This window comes from Amblyraja radiata, chromosome 3 (genome assembly GCF_010909765.2).
Source record: "Amblyraja radiata isolate CabotCenter1 chromosome 3, sAmbRad1.1.pri, whole genome shotgun sequence".
In the NCBI taxonomy this organism is placed as follows: domain Eukaryota; kingdom Metazoa; phylum Chordata; class Chondrichthyes; order Rajiformes; family Rajidae; genus Amblyraja; species Amblyraja radiata.
Window position 1 is genome coordinate 16,570,625 of NC_045958.1, and position 19,914 is coordinate 16,590,538.

Consider the following 19,914-nt stretch of genomic DNA (forward strand, 5'->3'; position numbering starts at 1 on the left):
ATTAACTGTGCCCAACGTGCTCCCCGTCTTATTTACGGCAGCAATAGGGACCCACTCTGCCGGGTTTCACCCCTAATATCAAGGGAGAAAGGATATTTTTCACAATAGTCCCCAGGATAAGCACGGGCTAATGGGATATTAATGTGGTATTAATACTATTTCACCAGGGGGCTCCAGCTACATCCTTATTTGGCTCGGCTATCATAGGTAGTTATCCTCAAGGCGCTGGTCAGCCAACGGGTTCAGTCACTACATATTGTGACTGCACAGGATGATTACATCTGCAAATAATATTATGTTTTAAATGTTTGTATAAGCAGAAGAGACATAAAATCTCAAACTAATTTCATGACATACCTCATGAACCTTCGGTTATGGTCACACATATATAACAATACGTCAAGTTCACGAAGAGCTTAGAAGCTCGGAACTAGCAATGTTGATAATATAAAAACTTTAAAAAGGGTATTGTGTTTGACCATCCCCAGGTGATCGAAACAGGGCTTGGCTCATACAGGAGTAGATACTGGTATATTTCTGAGACTCACTCCACCAGGGCTGCTACAATATCAGCAGCAAGGGTTATGAAAAATTCATAATAACCCAAGGCCAGACCAGGGGTATTTGCCAACTTACTTAGGTTCAGTGGTTAGTTACTCCCGAATGAGAGGAGTTACTATTATTTATACATTATGAATGTTTCCCTCATCTATCATTGAAGCAGCCGTGGTTGTGGAGACACGATTCTCACGGCATGAAATCACAGAGCTTTGAAATCTTCACGGAATCACACGTGACTCCGAAGTAAAATAGTAAGATTAAACGAGAACTTACCAGTTTGAAGTTTGATCTTTATTTTATGAGGAGTTACGGTGAGCGATTACATGCCCTCCGCTCCCAGCCCTCATAATCGCAAAGATCATCTGGTAGTTCTAGTCTTCTCTAAGCCTTACTAAGTTACTTCAACTGCTGTTATCTGTGATTTCACACCGCTGCTTTGAAGAATGATACGCATGCGGCTGGCGGGGCTTCTTCACATAATTGCTCACCGTAACTCCTCATAAAATAAAGATCAAACTTCAAACTGATAAGTTCTCGTTTAATGTTACTATTTTATCTATTGAGACTATTAGATGATATTATAACATTGAGAAAAGAAAGAGTGTGCTGGCTACTTGTGCGTTAAGATAGGGAAGTTAAGATCCGGAAGTGGCGGTGCTGCCCAAGCAGCTGCGGCTCGCCTGCAGTCCGTCTGTCTTTTTCTTTTTTTTTGTTTTCTTTTGTCTTGTTGTACGTATGTTTTAGTTTAGTTTTAGTTGTGTATGTGTGGGGGGTGGGGGAAACTTGTTTTAGTCTCTTCCTTCGGGGGGGGGGGGGGTGCGACCTTTTCTCTTTCGTATCTCCGTCTCTGTCTCTGTCTCCGTCTGCGCTGAGCCCTAATCGTGGATCTGGTGGCCCCCGACTGGGGCCGACCTCGAGGCTCCGGAGGCAGAGCCAGGACTTACCATCGCGAAGCTGACTGACTTCGGGGCTGTGGTGGCGCTGCGGCGGCGGCCCAACTTCGGGTCCTCGGAGGCTTCGGCCGCGGGCCCAGTGGACGACAACATCGGGAGCTCGCAGGTCCCAGGTTGGTGACCGATTCTCCGAAGCTCCCGCAACAACAGCTTCGTCCGCTCGACTGGAGGGTGGCAGCTTCGTCCGCCCCGGGCCGCGGAGTTTGAACCGGCCCGTTTGCAGAGTCGGATTCGGCCGCGGGACTTACCATCACCCGGCGGAGGGCCCAACATCGAAAGCCTGGATCGTCTCAACGCAGAGGGAGATCAAGGAAGGAAGAGACAAGGACTTTAAGACTTTTGTCTTCCATCACAGTGAGGAGGTGCCTGGTAGACTCACTGTGGTGGATGTTAAGCTGTGTTCATTGTGTGTTCTGTTATTTTATTCTCTGTCATGACTGCAAGGTACGTAATTTCGTTCAAACTAAAAGTTTGAATGACAATAAAGGATACTTTATACTTTATTTTACTACAAGATGTCTGAAAAACTATCTAAGTTTACAGCTCTTTTACCATTATATTTCAATATGATTTTATTGATTCTTCTTCCATTTACAAGCACCATATTATTAACCACCGCAACACAAAATAAAAGCATTCTCAGACAATTAAATGAACTATAATCCCATTTTGTCTGCAAGGGCCAGGAAGCGAAGGGGGTAAGATCATCTCTGACCCCTCTCACCCTGGCCACAAACTCTTTGAATCACTTCCCTCTGGAAGGTGACTGTCAAAGCTGCCACAGCCAGACATAAAAACAGCTTGTTTTCCCATGAGTAGTAGCTCTACTCAATAACCAAAAATCTGTAGCCTTCTTTTGCTCTGGTATTTTATTTAATTCACATCAATAATGTTTTATTATTAATGTTTAATATTGTATGTGTCATTCCTAACTGTCACTGTATGTCATGTTGACACTTGCGGGTGGAGCACCAAGGCAAATTACTTGTATGTGAATACTTGGCCAATAAACTTATTCATTCATTCATTCATTCATTCATTCATTCATTCATTCATTCATTCATTCATTCAATGCTTTTAGAAGACACACGATCATAGGCCTGTGAGCTGCTGATAGGTTACCTGAAGTACCCCATCCCATGCCAGCATTCATTGCTAACTCGGTTCTGGATTTATATATTGTGCTCAAATTATTTTGGATTATGAATTATTTCTTAGCTAGAAAGAGCTTTTATATAATTGAGTAGTAGGTCAGCAGGTTTTCCTTTATCTTTTCCTTTCCTTTATCTTTGATGGCACCACCAGCAGTTAGCAACTCACACAGTGATGAAGGTGTTTTTCAGGATTATGTTCAGATAAAAATTGACACAGTGCCAAAGATGAAAGTGTTACAAAGAGTACTGATTTCTCGGTCACCATCGGCCATGACTTTATTGATTTGTTTGTCTCCCCTGAGCCAGAAAATTGCTTCGGGTTCCACTTCAGAGACCTTGGCACAAACATCTAAGCTGACACTGCAACCAGAGTGCATACTGAATTAATACAAGGCCTCCTTTTGGATGGGCCTTCAAACCAAGAAACTGTTTACTTCAAATGGTTATAAAACATGAAAGTATGTTACTTTCAAGGAAAACAAAGGGATTGATTCCTAATATACTAACACATATTTATGTCTTAATCAACAAACTGATTTTTTAAAAATTTGGTAATAACCAGGTTGTTATTTGTTGGGCAAAACACAAAATGTTGGAGGAACTCAATGGGTCAGGCAGCATCTATGGAGGAAATAGGAGGGGGTGACATTTTGGGTCGGGAGCCTTCTTCAGACTGATAGTAATAGAATGGAAAAATGTGTGGGGTAGGGGGTGGGACAATGCCTGGCAAATGATGGGTACAGTTCTGGGGGGTTGAGAGGAAGATGTGTGGAATAGGTGCCAAAGGCTAGAGGCAAAAGGGTGACAAATCGTAACATATAAGGAGAGAAGAGGGGGAGTGAAATGTGAAGCCAGGGGGAGGGATATGGGTGGAAGGGTACAGGGGAGAAAGCAAAGAGGGGAGATAAAAAGGAAATGGCAAGCTCAACGATGTGAGAAGAGGAACCAAACCGGGGAAAGGAACAGATGAGTGGAGAGTGGGAGAGTGGGGAAATGGGTGTGCAACAAGGTAGGGGGTGGGGTGGGGGCTAGAACACACAGGGAAGAGAGAGAGAGGGTAAGGGTGCTATTTGTTGGAACTTGCCGTGTTGAAACTGGTTCCTGCATTTTCCTACATTTAACAGTGATCAAATTTAACAGCATAAAAGATAGAGAGTGAGGTGCAATAGTAATTTTAAAAATAAATAAATAAATAAATGGTATCAGGACCTGGCAATGGGAGGTAAAACAACAAAAACAGACTTGGTTGGTAGTCCCCTTTCTGCGGAGTTTAATGTTATAATAGAGCGAATGTTCCTACTTTCTTTTTCTTTCTTTTCTAGGGTCTACTTTCTTACTTTACTTCCTTCTCTAACTTCTTTTCTAAGGGGCTTTCTTTTCCCAACACTCTCTTGCACTTCACGACTCTTGCGCACTTTCTTTACTTTCCTTACTTCTATCTTTTTCTTAAAGCTCAAAAAAATGAAGCGGTACAAAAAATGTATTAAGATTTTTAAATCTTTAAATTTTTAAAATGTATTAAGATGTGTTGTGTATTATTGTAATTTACCGTACTTCTAATAAAAATAATAAAAAAAAAATTTAAAAAAAAAGATAGAGAGGACAGAGATAAACTGTAGCAATGGTCAGGTTGTGCTCCAGGGTAAATGAGGAAATGTATTATTATTCAGCTTTGTGCCCTCTGATTTATATTGCCTCTTCTCCTTCTTCTTACAAAAACTAACACTTCACATAGCTCAGCATTAAATCTCATTTGCTACCCGTCAATCCTTTCTGCCAATCTATTTATATCTCCGAGATGTCCATTATTATCCTCTTAGTTATATACTGCCCTATAAATTTTGCATCATTTGGATATTTAGAAATGGTGCTCTGTACTCCCAAGTGTAGGTCATTAATAAAAACATTAATCATCCTACTTATCTGAGTGGAATGTAATTGAGCATTGTCTTCAAATCTGAATAACAATTTCCATTCATGTTTTGTTTTTATGGTACATGTCCCAACGTCGATGATAAGCCATCATGTGGTATTTTATCAACTGCCTTTTTTAATCCATATATACCATTGTCTCCATTTACCTCATCGACCCACTGCTACCTCATCACAAACTTTATCAAAGTCTTTATCAATTCAGTTAGATTTATCTTCAATAATCCACGTTAACTTTCTTTTATCAATCCACGCTTGGCTAAGTGACTATTGTTCTATCCCTGATTATGGTTTCTCAAACTTTTCCCGCCACTGAGGTTAAATTACGTGGTCTGCAGTTACCTCCAATCTGTATTGAGCAAAGGTAAACGTTTTCCTTCACACAGTTCTGCGTGACTTTCCCGTGCATGGCTTTAGCAGATTGTAATGAAATGTTGAGTTTTTGTTCATTTACTCATTTTTTAGGATCTGAGTATCAGCAGCAAGACCAATATTTATTGTTCATCTCTAAATTGCCCTTGAAAAGTTAATAGTACAATACTGAAGTCCTTCTGTCAAGGAAGGATGGGATGAATAAGAATGATTTCATTCTTGGCAATCTTCCTCAGCTCAATGACTGGAGCATCTTAGAGTGTCTCACACTCAAAAACATCTCTCCCAACCTCGTGACTTGTGGTGCCTTTTTCTGCCTCCTCTTCTTATCCTCTACCTACATCATAATCATAATCATAACAGTAATTTATTAGCCAAATATGTTTTGCAACATACGAGGAATTTGGTTTGCCATTCAGTCATACCATTTGGGTAAAACTCCTCTGCATCCTTTCCAAAGCCCCCACATCCATCCTGTAATGGGACGATCAGACCTGTATGCAATACTCCAAACGTGGCCCAACCATAGTCCTATAAAGCTGCGTCATGGCTTCCTGACTCTTACACTCAATGCCCCAGACAATGAAGGCGAGCATACCATTGGCATTCTTTACCATTCTATCTACTTGTGATGCCACTTACAGGGAGTATGTAGGAAGGAACTGCAGATGCTGGTTTAAACCAGAAGAAGGGTCTCGACCCGAAACGTCACCCATTTTCTCCAGAGATGCTGCCTGTTCTACTGAGTTACTCCAGCATTTTGTGTTTACTTGCAGGGAGTTATGGACTTGGACCCTAAGATTCTTCTGTATATCAATGGAAGGATTAGGCCATTAATTATATATTCTTCCCTTATATTCGAACTCCCAAAGAGTGACACCTCACACTTGCCTTTAATGAAACTCCATCTGCCATTTCTCCACCCATTTCAGTAGCAGATCTATATCCCGCTGTATACTCTGACAGCCAGTACCACAGTCTGTGACCCGAGCAATCTTGGTATCATCTGATCCAGTTTCCAGCTACAGAGGAAGTTATTTTTACCTTTAACCAGTTCTTTTTTTTTAAAGATTGTTTTTAGTAAGACTATTGAATGTCTTTGATTGGCTTCAAGGAGCTGTGGAAAGGATGAGCCTGGATTTGGAAGACACCTATTTTATTGTTGCTAGGTCAGAGTTTAATGGTGATAAGAAAAGAGGGAAAGGAGGTGAGGCTCATAAACACTTTGTGTTCAGATAGGCAGGAGGATACGTGTAAAATAAACCAGACATGGATGTGGCTTCAGGTCCAGAGAAGAATTCATTACTACATACTACAAACTACAAATTACATTTTCCGTGAGAAAATTTGCATTAAGAAAATGCCCTCCATTAAGAGATGACAATTTAGTAGGTTCATTCCATCTGACATTGACTATGCTGCAGAACGACCACACGAAGACCACCAATGCCAACGTCTGTGGGAATGGAATGTTTCTACTGCAGTGCAAGTGTAACAGATGCCTGGGATTAGCAGGAGTGGGGGAGGGTGCAGCAACATAACATTGGGATGGCCACAAAATGCTGGAGTAACTCAGCGGGACAGGCGGCATCTCTGGAGAGGAATAGGTGATGTTTTGGGTCGAGACCCTTCTTCAGAGATGCTGCCTGTCCCACTGAGTTACTCTGGCAATTTGTGCCTATCTTCGGTTTAAACCAGCATCTGCAGTAACTTCCCTAACATTGGGATGTGTTCTAGCTCTGATGGACACTGGACTCTGATATCTGGGTGGACTTCTGTGAAGACTTCTGTGACTTCCAATCAGTGAGGAGAAAAGGCCTGAGAATTCAACAGCACACCTTAGTTGTTTCAGGGCCTGACGATACCAGTTAAAATATGGGAAAAGGAAGTAAAATCAAAGCAGATTGATTATTCATATAAAATACAATCTTATATCAAAGCATTACAATTAGGAATGAAATTGCTTAGAATTACTCTCTATTGTAAAACTACTGTACCTATTGAATCCTGATTATACTTCTTACCTTGTTTCACGCAGCTGTTCCAAAACACTGTACGATTTAGCTTTGTGCTGGCCCATGCCAAAAGGTCAACACCAATTCTTTGGATTTTGGAATTCAGATGTCCTTTTCTTATTTCATGTTTAATAGATTCCAGCCATGCACAAATAGACGCCACAGGGAACGTTGCTGAGGCTGCTTGGAGGCATGTTTCAGCATAGGCAATCACTGGCAGAAGCTTTTTTACATGTCTCAATGCTTGTTCCAGTTACTGTTTCTATTTTTGCCTTTAAGCCCTGAAGCTGATTATTCAATTTAATCCCTCGGAGTTTAAGAAATGCTCCACCTGTGTCTTTCCCTGGGACTGGTGCACTTAAAGCAATGTCCCCTTGCTTAACTGAAGAGCTGTGATTATACGGAAATAAATGATTCATTGCTGCACATGTGTATTCCAATGCGTTTATTCTTCTGCAGCCTGTGAATGAGATGTGACTGCTGTAAAGGGATTTTTTTCTTCACGTGGAGGATGTGCAGCACCACAGATTAAAGGCTAGAACATGGCAGTTTCAAAGAGCATTACGCTCAGACATCCAGTTGTTGTGCTGTATTCTTGGAAGCTTTTACTCGAAACCAAACCCAATTAAAATTTCTCAGTGGCATTTATTCCTTTTGTCTTTAAGACATGGTTGCAAGAACTATGTCATTTTAAGTCGAGACTGAAGAAGTGTCTTGACCCGAAGCGTTGCCTATTTCCTTCGCTCCATAGATGCTGCCGCACCCGCTGAGTTTCTCCAGCATTTTTGTCTACCTTCGATTTTCCAGCATCTGCAGTTCCTTCTTAAACATGTAATATAAGTGTTTTTTTTCGTCCAACAGTCTGGTAATTTAATGGTCATGGTTACTGATAGCATCTTTTTAATTCCAGCTTTAATATATTTTCATATTTTTAATTCTCCACCGGTCAAGGGGAACTGTGTTTCCTGATGAATGGTGCAGGCCACCAAATACTCTACATATAAATCAACCACTCACCTCCGGCAGTGCTATCCATCCAGACTCTTCTGTGTAAACATTAAACCCAGCAAGATTAAGTGTCATGCGAGAATGTAACGAGGATGCTTCTGCTAATTTAAAAAAAATGTGTTGAAATCCTGAACAATGTTTCTCAATTTCTAAAATATAAAATATAAAATCCTTTAGCAGCTTTTGAAATAGCTCAGATAGTGACCTGATTGTCTCAAGGCAACCGGCCTGTAATGCCCACCTTCCAAGGATAATCTTTTAAATGACATGGAGGTGCGGGTGCTGACAGCGAAGGGGCGGCACAGTGGTGCAGCGGTAGAGCTGCTACCTTGCAACACCAGAGATCTGGGTTCGATCCTGACTATGGGTACTGTTTGTATGGAGTTTGTACGTTCTCCCTGTGACCACGTGGGTTTTCTCCGGGTGCTCCAGTTTCCTCCCACACTCCAAAGATGTACAGGTTTGCAGATTAATTGGCTTCTGTAAATTGTAAATTGTTCCTAGTGTATAGGATGGTGTTGGGGCGCAAGGTTGGCGCAGACTCGGTGGGTGAAGGGCCCCTTTCCATGCTGTATCTCTAAAGACCTATCTCTATAGTAAAGCTACGTGCAGTCAAATACTTGTATCTTACACAATTGTTTCTTCTTGCATCAAAAAATAGTTGCATTTAGTGAGAACTTAATGGTGCATCTGATGCTGATCTTTGGTGTTCTGGCCATCTTCTAGTCCTTGCAATGACTGCCCTGTGGCTCCTCAGTTTGATGGGTAGTGGATTGTGGTGGTGCCAGCCTCCTGGATGCACCTTCACTCACTCTGATCTTTCCAGGTACCAACACAGACTATGATGTGAGAGAGGGTTTTGGCCAACATGATCCATGGAACAGATGTAAACTCAAGGAGATGTAATGGAAATGGCAGACATGAAAACCCAGGTCCTAGACATGCTACAGAGTATAGAGATGCAGATCTCAGGGATATCGCCATTAAATGAACAGTATTTATTGTGCACTATTATATTGTTTATTGTGAACTATCCCAGCACATCAGAAACTGTCATTGCAGTTCTGTGTGACTTCCTAGTGCATGGCATTAACAGTTTACAATAAAATCTGGAGCTTTTGTTCATTTACTCTTTTTTCAGGATCTGAGTAGCAAGACCAATATTTATTGCTCATCTCAAAATTGCTCTTGAAAAATTAAAAGTACAATGCAGCAGTCCTTCTGTCAAGGGAGGTTGGGGGGGATAGAAGAATGATTTCAACTTGGCAATCTTCCTCAGCTCAATGACTGGAGCATCTCAGAGTGTCTCACACTCAAAAACATCTCTCCCAACCCCGTGACTTGTGGTACCTTTTCCTGCCTCCTCTTCTATTCCTCTACCTATACGAGCAACACATCATTTTATAAACTTCTATCAGGTCCCCTCTCAGACTCTGACGCTCTGGAGAAAACAACCCATTCATTCAACTTATAGGTAGTACTCTCTAACCCAAGCAACATTCTGGTGAACCTCTTCTGCACCATCTCCGTAGCCTCCCCATCCTTCCTATATTGGGGATAACAGAACTGCACACAATACCCTAAATGTGACTTAACTGAAGTTTTATACAGCTGTGATAATTTTTATACAGCTGACGTTTGTACTGATTGAAGAAGGCAAGCAGGCAATAGGCCTTTTTTATATCTCAATCTACTTGTGTGGCCATTTAAAGAGAACTATGGACTTGCACCTCAACTTCCCATTATGCTGCTGATGGTCCTTCATTTACTGTATCCTCTCCCCTTACATTTGACCTCCCAAAGTGGAATATCGCACGCTACTCCATTTAGAATACAAGTGCTGATTTACATCATTGAAACATGTTACCAACTGACTCACAACATCATAATCACCATGATACACAAAAATGCTGGAGAAACTCAGCGGGTGCAGCAGCATCTATGGAGCGAAGGAAATAGGCAACGTTTCGGGCCGAAACCCTTCAATCAGTCTGAACAAGGGTTTCGGCCTGAAACGTTGCCTATTTCCTTCACTCCATAGATGCTGCTGCACCCGCTGAGTTTCTCCAGCATTTTTGTGTACCTTCGATTTTCCAGCATCTGCAGTTCCTTCTTGAACAAACATCATAATCACCATTCCTCACTTTAAATACTGAATGGCGTGGCCAACACAAGTCGAAATAACTGGTTAATGTAGGAAATGCTGCTGGAAAGCTCAATGGTTCTTGGTCCAGAAGCCTTTTGAGCTGACTGAGGTGGAGAGTTTTGATTAGACATGTTTGGGTGCCACATCAAGGCTTGCGCTTGCCTCATGCAATTTGTGCAAAAGCAACTAAAGGCGAAAAAATATATTCAAAGTCGAAGGGTGACATCACAAGAGTTTGCAACCTAGCAACAGAGTGTTTATGTACACAAAGAGTTTTGAATTTAAAACCACATTCCAGAGCTGATTATTAACTCCCAAGTAAGGTGGATTGATTGATAGGTTGATTGTAAATGTACTCATTTTAGACAACTGACATTCCCTTCATTTTCTGCCCCTTGGGTAACCTGTAACTCCCAGGAGCTGATAGTCTTTAGTTTCGACAGATGACCAACTCGAGTCTGGAAGGTTGAAGAGATGACAGAGAACGGTCTCAAATCAAGATTCTTCGAAATTCTTAAACCAAGCTCGTGGAATCTGCAAAATTTAACATTCCCCTGGCGCATTTCAAGTGATCGATTATCAAAGGTGGAGTTGAACGAGTATCAGGTAAACCTATTATCCCATTAAGGCCCTCCCAAACTTCACAACTTCCGCATGCTGCTGTAAGTCCTCAAAAGGATCTGTACCGGCACAGATGTTGAGGATAGAGGCTAGTGGATGTTGTAAGCATGGGGAGCATTTTATCTTTTACATGGTTATTCTAAAACCATTTTGGAATAACCATGTAAACCATCTATGCCATTGGAAGTTTGCAGATAAAGTTTAGAGGAAAAGGGTTGACAATATTTAGGGGGACAGCATTTGCAAATCGTATAGAACAAGATTAGAAACGGAAAAAGTTTGAGAAAATGCTTGTAGAAACCAGCAATGTTTGAGCGCTCTTCAAAACTCCATATTTCTACTGGAAGCAGATGACTCCGGGAGCAATTGTTGCAAATTCATATCAGCAACTTAAAGTTCAAATGTTGAGTGGAAACATAGAAACATAGAAAATAGGTGCAGGATAGGCCATTCAATCCTTCGAGCCTGCACCGTCATTCGATATGATCATGGCTGATCATCCAACTCAGTATCCTGTACCTGCCTTCTCTCCATACCCCCTAATCCCTTTAACCACAAGGGCCACATCTAACTCCCTCTTAAATATAGCCAATGAACTGGCCTCAACTACCTTCTGTGGCAGAGAATTCCAGAGATTCACCACTCTCTGTTTTTCTCATCTCGGTCCTAAAAGATTTCCCCCTTATCCTTAAACTGTGACCTCTTGTTCTGGACTTCCCCAACATCGGGAACAATCTTCCTGCATCTAGCCTGTCCAACCCCTTAAGAATTTGGTAAGTTTCTATAAGATCCCCCCTCAATCTTCTAAATTCTAGCGAGTACAAGCCAAGTCTATCCAGTCTTTCTTCATATAAAAGTCCTGACATCCCAGGAATCAGTCTGGTGAACCTTCTCTGTAGAATTTCTCAGAGGCATCAAATGAGTGGTGGTGCTCCAATACCGTAGAGTGTGTAGCAGGAAATCATTAAGGGCCTGTCCCACTTAGGCGATTCTTCAGGTGACTGTCGCGGCGTGATGCCGGAAAAAATGGCTTTTTGCACCCATCCTATGGCAATGTCCACGACAAGCTACCACCTAGTCGACGTCAAGCTACGACAAGCTACGTCCACCAACGACACAATTCCTCGCGATTTGGAATGTCCACCTACGACTGCACCTAAGACAACCTACGGCAAACCTCGACCACACAGGCGACAACCTACAACAACCAAAGTCAACCTACCTCCACTCGCAACAAGCTACGACAAGCTACAACTGAAGACAACTGAAGACTTCTCTTGACGCTGGAACTGTCGCCGTTTGACGTAGGATAACGTAGGTTGTTGCCAATGGAATTCACCGAGGTCATGATCCGGCAACAGCCAATGTCACCTGCCGTCATCCTGGCGACAACCTACGACAACATACCACAGCACCCACGACAGGAGAAGTCAGGCAACGTCAAGCCCACTGTCGCCGAAAGGTTTTGAACATTTCAAAATCCAGCGGTGATAAAAAATTAGGAGGAGACAGCTCACAATGCAGATGTCACCCTGCGTCACGACAATACAATAAAATAAAAAAATACTGAAAACAGATCAATCAGTATCTACAGAGAGAGAAAAACAGAGGTAATGTTTCAGCATGAGGACCATCAAAACTAAGGTTAGTTATATGCACTTGAATGCAAGAGGGTGAACTCAGGCCTGCCTTCCCTTCCATAGATAGTATCTACATGAGATGTTGCCTGTAGAAGGTGGCATCTTCTTCAATGATCCTCACCGTCTGGGTAATACCCTCGTTTCGCTGCTGGCATTGGGTAGGGGGAGCAGAAGCTCGAGGCCCCACAGAGGGTTCGGGAACAGCTACCTTACTACAACCATCAGGTTCTTGAACCGACCTGCATAACCAGAAACCTACCTCGGAACCAAAACATTATAAACCAACTCCACGGACTTATTTTCTGATTGTGTTTCTTCATTAATGTTTTGTTTTTGCAGCCTTTTTCTTTTCATTATCATCTATAATGTATGTACAATTTAGGTTTTATTTATATTTTCTGTGTTGCCGCAGGAAAGATTTTCATTGTACTGCCTCACTATACTTGTGCATTGATAATAAACTCAGTCCAGACTAAGGGTAAAATAGAAAAGGAGGAGATGGGTGGGAACAAAAGAGAAAGTCCAGAAATGTTTACGAAAGGGAGATTAAATGAAAAAAAAAAGGGATTGATGGTACAAGGAGAATGAAGGTGATAGTGGAGAACAGACATCTTGAGGAGATGTAAATGAAGAATTTGGCGTTAAAATATTCCCGAAGGAATTTCGGAAAACTTAGAGCAACAATGCTGGTTGCTGATTATTTGAACTGTTGGACTCATTATGGAGCCTGAAGCCTATGATGACCTTCACTGGAAAAGTGTCGAAGGCTGAGGACAGAGGAGTCTGGATGGAAGTGAATAGAAAATGGTGACTGGAAACCTGGTGAGGCACTTGCGGACTTCTGTCTACAATACAATCAGAATTCCCTTCCCTATAAACCATGCACCCATTACTGTTGAGAGAGAAACTTCCCAAAGGAGTGCATCTCCAATTATTTCATGGGATACAATGGAGAAAAGAATTTGCATTTCTGACAACCATGATATGAATAGTTTTCTATGAACACAATCCCTCCATAATGTGAGGGTACAATGTTTGTTGCATTTACTTTTCAGCATGGCTCCTCTTCACAGGGGAAAGTGAGTACAGTGGGGAGACAATGTGATCCTGAGCTTTAATAAAATGACACAAGGAGCTGGAGTATCTCTGTGGGTCATAGAAACATAGAAACATAGAAAATAGGTGCAGGAGGAGATCCAGGCAGCATCTCTGGATGTTGACGTTGCCTGTCACTTTAATTCTCTGTCTCACTTCCTCTTTGGGGTCTCGGTGTTCAGCCACTTACATTGTTCCATCAAAGATCAGATTAAACCTGAGGACGAGGACTTCAAAACCTAACGATGTGCATTCCTTCTCGACTCAACAATTCTAGATCATCAGCAATTCTTGTTTTGGATTTCCAACATTCTCTCCATGTTTGTTCGGGAATTTTTGAAAATTATTCTGCATTTGCGCCTCTTCCAGAATCATGCCACTTTCATCACCTTCATTACTTTTATCATTTAAGTTCTTTGCAAATATGTCTTCTTGTTCTTTCCTGCTTCCCCCCTACTTCTCTGCACCTTATAGCATGGTTGGTTTCTAGTTATTCTTAGTACTGTTGAAAACTCATCACCTGGGACATTAAATCTGATATCCCCTCCACATACTTGTATGATCAATGGGCTTTTCCAGTATTTTCTGTTATTATTTCACATTATTTTACCACTGAAATTGCTAAAGAAATTCATAAAGTACCTCGCTGCATTAAATGAGTTATGCTTTTGATGTTCCTTCCCTCGATTTTGTTTTAGCACAATAGAAACATAGAAAATAGGTGTAGGAGTACCCTTCAAGCCTGCACCGCCATTCAATATTCAATACTGGTGATTAGCATTGTATTTGCTGAAATAGGAAAATAATTCAGGGCCACTGTTTTCGAGATTTGAACAATTCTATTCTCACAGCATCTTGACCAAGCGAACAAATCGCTAATATGATAGATATTAATATTACATCAATACTCACAATTATTTATCTTTCATTCCAAATGTAACAGAGATAAAATGTAAAGCTAAAGCAGCAGAGAAAAAGGTTGAACTGTGAAAGCGTTCCCCAGAGTAAAAAGGAGCAGGGGGGGATTGTGAGACACATTGTTGATAAAGAGACGGTGTCACCGCTGTTAGGAGCTGTGCAGTTTTTCAAGTTCAGGCCATTTATTTGTGTCATCGCTCAAAAGCTTTTGCCGTTCGATTTTTCAGAATTTGAGACCTGCTCAAGTGCTTTGCCTTCATATTACTCTCGATTGGCCTGGAGAGAAATAGAGTGTGCTTGTCATCTAGGAGTGTGTCTGTAGCAAGGATGACATGCTCTCTGCAGGGAAATCATAAGGCTGCAGCTTCAGGGTTTTATAGAATGGAAGGTTTATGGGCTAAACATTGTCGCTTATTGCTCTGATGCTTTTTAAAAACTTCAGTAAATTCCAGATTTTCACACGCACACTGTCAAATGTGTATGTCTTGGACTTACTGACAGATTTGCTAAATCTGCCAAGGAATCACCTTTCAGCAGGCAAAGGATCTAAACGCTCAATCCTTTGGGATGTAGGGCAAATAGCAAGGTGTTACTGTTTAAATGATTTTAATATTTTAATATTAATATTTTAAGTTTAATATGTTAAGTCATCTGTGTTTCTGATTAGTTATTATTCAAATGTTAAAAGATCAATGTTTATGTTTAAAATATTATTTACTTCATTTAACATGCAATAAAAAGCTTTTGACATTTATAAACTAAACTAAAAGAGGAGGGGGGGGGGATAGCTCCCTTGCGAAGGAAGACATAGGGACTGACGAGGTAGAGTCACTGTGGATTGAGTTGAGGGATTGCAAAGGCAAGAAGACACTAATTGGTGTGATTTAAAGACCCCCAAATAGTAGCCCGGATGTAGGGTGTAAGTTGCAGCAGGAGTTAAAACTGGCATGTAACAAAGGTAATGCCACTGTGGTGATGGGGGATTTCAATATGCAGGTAGACTGGGAAAATCAGGTTGTTTCAGGACCCCAAGAAAGAGAGTTTGTAGAGTGCCTCCGAGATGGATTCTTAAGAGCAGCTTGTAATGGAGCCGACCAGAGAAAAGGCAATTCTGGATTTAGTGTTGTCCAATGAACCAAATTTGATAAGAGAACTCGAGGTAAAGGAGCAGCTTGGAGGCAGCGATCATAATATGATTAGTTTTAATCTGCAATTTGAGAAGGAGAAGGTTAAATTGGAAGTGGCAGTGTTGCAGTTGAACAAAGGGGACTATGAAGGCATGAGAGGGGAGCTGGCCAAGGCAGACTGGAAAGGGATCCTAGCAGGAATGACGGTGGAACAGCAATGGCAGGAATTTCTGAGCATAATCCGGAAGACGCAGGATCATTTCATTCCAAAAAGGAAGAAAGATTCTTATGGGAGTGGTAGGCAACCGTGGCTGACAAGAGAAGTTAGGGATAGAATAAAACTAAAAGAAAAGATGTATAACACAGCAAAGAGTAGCCGGAAGCCAGAGGATTGGGAAACTTGCATAGGACAACAGAAGGAAACAAAACAGGCAATACGGGCTGAAAAGATGAAGTACGAGGGGAAGCTGGCCAGGAATATAAAGAAGGACAGTAAAAGCTTCTTTAGATATGTTAATGGAAAAAGAGTAGCAAAGTCAAATGTGGGTCCCTTAATAATAATAATAATAATAATATATCTTTTATTGTCATTGCACGTCAGTGCAACGAGATTTAGTGTGCAGCTCCACTGATGTCCAGGAAAGGTAAATAAATACAATACATAAATAAACAAGCTGAATTGATTGACGTGACCATCTGAGGGAGACTGTCCAAAGGGGGTGGGTGGGGGGGCACTCATTAGGGCCGGTTCAGAGCCGCTATAGCTCTTGGGATGAAACTGTTCCTGAGTCTGGAGGTTCGGGCGTAGAAGGCCTTGTAACGTCTGCCGGAGGGAAGTAGTTGAAACAGACCGTGGCAGGGGTGTGATGAGTCCTTATGGATGCTGAGGGCCTTCCTGAGGCACCGCGTGTGGTAGATGCCCTCCAAGGCTGGTAGCTCTGTCCCGATGATCCTCTGCGCTCTGTTGACGACGCGCTGAAGAGCTCTCCTCTCCGCCTCCGTGCAGCTGAGATACCACACAGAGATGCCATACGTTAGTATGCTCTCTGTGGTGCAGCGGTAGAACGTTGTCAGCAGCTGTTGGGGCAGACCAGTCTTTTTTAATGTCCTCAGGAAGAACAGTCCTTGCTGTGCCTTCTTGACCAGCGCGGCGGTGTTTGTGGACCATGTGAGGTCTTCTGAAATGTGAGTGCCCAGAAACTTAAAGCTGGACACTCTCTCCACACTTTCCCCATAAATGGAGATTGGGTCGTATTCTCCAGAATGGGACCTCCTGAAGTCAATGATCAGCTCCTTGGTCTTGGAGGTGTTTAGTGCCAAGTTGTTATTGGCGCACCAGTCCGCCAGGTTCTGCACCTCCGCTCTGTATTTTGTTTCATCACCGTTGGTGATCAGCCCAATCACTGTTGTGTCGTCTGCAAACTTCACGATGGTGTTGGTGTCGAATGCAGGGACACAGTCATGAGTGAAGAGGGAGTAGAGCATGGGGCTTAGTACACAACCCTGTGGTGTGCCGGTGCTCAGGGTGATGGTGGAGGACAGGTGCGGGCCCAGTCTCACTGCCTGCGGTCGCTCCGTGAGAAGGTTCAGGATCCAAGCGCATATCGGTGAGCTGAGGCCTAGCTGGTGGAGTTTGGTGGTGAGCTTGGTGGGGATGACCGTATTGAATGCAGAGCTATAGTCAATGAAGAGCATCCTCACATACGTGCCCTGTCTGTCCAGGTGAGTCAGGACAGTGTGAAGGGCCAGAGAGATGGCATCCTCTGTCGATCTATTTGCCCTGTATGCAAATTGATGGGAGTCCAGTGAGGCAGGGATGCTGGATTTAATATGGGAGAGGACCAGCCTTTCGAAGCACTTCATGGGGATTGGAGTCAGGGCAACCGGCCGGTAGTCGTTGAGGTTGGTGATTTTGGACTTTTTCGGCACCGGCACTATGGTGGCTGTTTTCAGGCACTTGGGGACCGTTGCCAGAGATAGAGAGAGATTGAAGGCAGACACGGGTGAAATTATTATGGGCAACAAGGAAATGGCAGAAGAGTTGAATAGGTACTTCGGATCTGTCTTCACTAAGGAAGATACAAACAATCTCCCAGATGTACTGGAGGACAGAGGATCTAAGGGGGTAGAGGAACTGAAAGAAAATTTCATTAGGTGAGAAATAATATTGGGTAGGGGAATGGGACTGAAGGATGATAAATCCCCTGGGCCTGGTGGTCTGCATCCCAGAGTCCTCAGGGAGGTGGCTCTAGAAATAGTGGACACATTGGTGATAATTTTCCAACATTCAATAGATTCAGGATCAGTTCCTGTGGATTGGAGGATAGCTAATGTTATCCCACTTTTCAAGAAAGGAGTGAGAGAGAAAACGGGGAATTACAGACCAGTTAGCCTGACTTCAGTGGTGGGAAAGATGCTGGAGTCAATTATTAAAGAGATAATAATGGGGCATTTGGATAGCAGTAAAAGGATTAGTCCAAGTCAACATGGATTTATGAAAGGGAAATCATGCTTGACTAATCTTCTGGAATTTTTTGAGGATGTGACAAGTAAAATGGATGAAGGGGTGCCAGTGGATGTAGTGTATCTAGACTTTCAGAAAGCCTTTGATAAGGTCCCGCACGGGAGACTGGTGACTAAAATTAGAGCACATGGTATTGGGGGTAGAGTGTTGACATGGATAGAAAATTGGTTGCCAGACCGGAAGCAAAGAGTAGGAGTGAACGGGTCCTTTTCAGGATGGCAGGCAGTGGCGAGTGGAGTGCCGCAAAGCTCGATGTTGGGACCCCAACTGTTTACCATATACATTAATGATTTGGAAGAGGGAATTAGGAGCAAGTTGTGGATGACACAAAGCTGGGTGGCAATGTGAACTGCGAAGAGGATATTAGGAGGTTGCAGAGTGACCTGGACAGGTTGAGTGAGTGGGCAGATGCGTGGCAGATGCAGTATAATATAGATAAATGTGAGGTTATACACTTTGGCGGCAAAAACAAGGGGGCAGATTATTATCTCAATGGGGTTAGGTTAGGTAAGGGGGAGGTACAGCGAGGCCTGGGCTTGTACATCGGTCACTGAAAGTTGGCGTGCAGGTGCAGCAGGCAGTGAAGAAAGCTAATGGAATGTTGGCCTTCATAACAAGAGGATTTCAGTATAGGAGTAAAGAGGTTCTTCTGCAGTTGTATAGGGCTCTGGTGAGACCACATCTGGAGTATTGTGTACAGTTTTGGTCTCCTAATTTGAGGAAGGACATCCTTGTGATTGAGGCAGTGCAGCGTAGGTTCACGAGATTGATGCCTGGGATGGCGGGACTGTCATATGAGGAAAGATTGAAAAGACTAGGCTTGTATTCACTGGAGTTGAGAAGGATGAGGGGGATCTTATAGAAACATATAAAATTATAAAAGGACTGGACAAGCTAGATGCAGGAAATATGTTCCCAATGTTGGGCGTGTCCAGAACCAGGGGCCACACTTAGAATAAAGGTTCAAAGGTTCAAAGGTTATTTAATGGTCACATCACCTAGGTGTAGTGAAGTGAAATGCTTCTTGCCAATGCAGCACATAAAGAAAGAATACAGACATAACAGTAATAAAGAAATGTAAACAAAAAAACATCCCCCCACAATGGTTCCCATTATGAGGGAAGGCACAATGTCCAGTCCCCAACCCCAGTTCACCCATAGTCGGGCCTATTGAGGCCTCCACAGTTGCCTCCACGGAGGCCCGATGTTCCAGGCCGTTCTCGCCGGGTGATGGTGCTCCGGCGTCGGGAGAATCCTCACAGCGGCATGGGACGCCTGGAACGGCCGCTTCCGTACTGGAGGCCACGGCTTCCGAAGCCAACAAGGCCGCGCCGGATGGAGCTCCACAACTGGTGATCCCAGGCTCCCGATGAAAAGTCAGCGCCGCCACCCGCAGCTGGCCGCTCCACAGACCCGCAGCTCCGCGATGTTTTTATCGGCGGTCTCAGCTCACTGGAGTTCCAGCGCGGCGACCCGGGTAGGGCATCGCCCGCTCCACGATAGTGCTCCAGCGCTGTGCCGCTGCCGAAGCCGAGGTTCTGGGCAGTCCCCGACAGGAAACGCCGCTCCAGGCCCGCTGGTAGGCCGCGAGGACGGGTCGACGGTGCAGCCCGGAGAAAAGCTGCCTCTCCGACCAGGTAGGGACCCTAGAAAAGCAGTTTCCCCCTCCCCCCCACCTCACCCCACATAAAAAAGGCTAGAACTCCAGAACAAAAAACTCAACTAACTAAAAATAAAAAAAAGAGAGAAAAAGCGGAGAGCTGCAGGCTGGGCAGCCATACCATATAGGACGGCGCCCCCCTAGGGGAGGTCATTTAGGACTGAGGTGAGTCCTAATGACCTCCCACA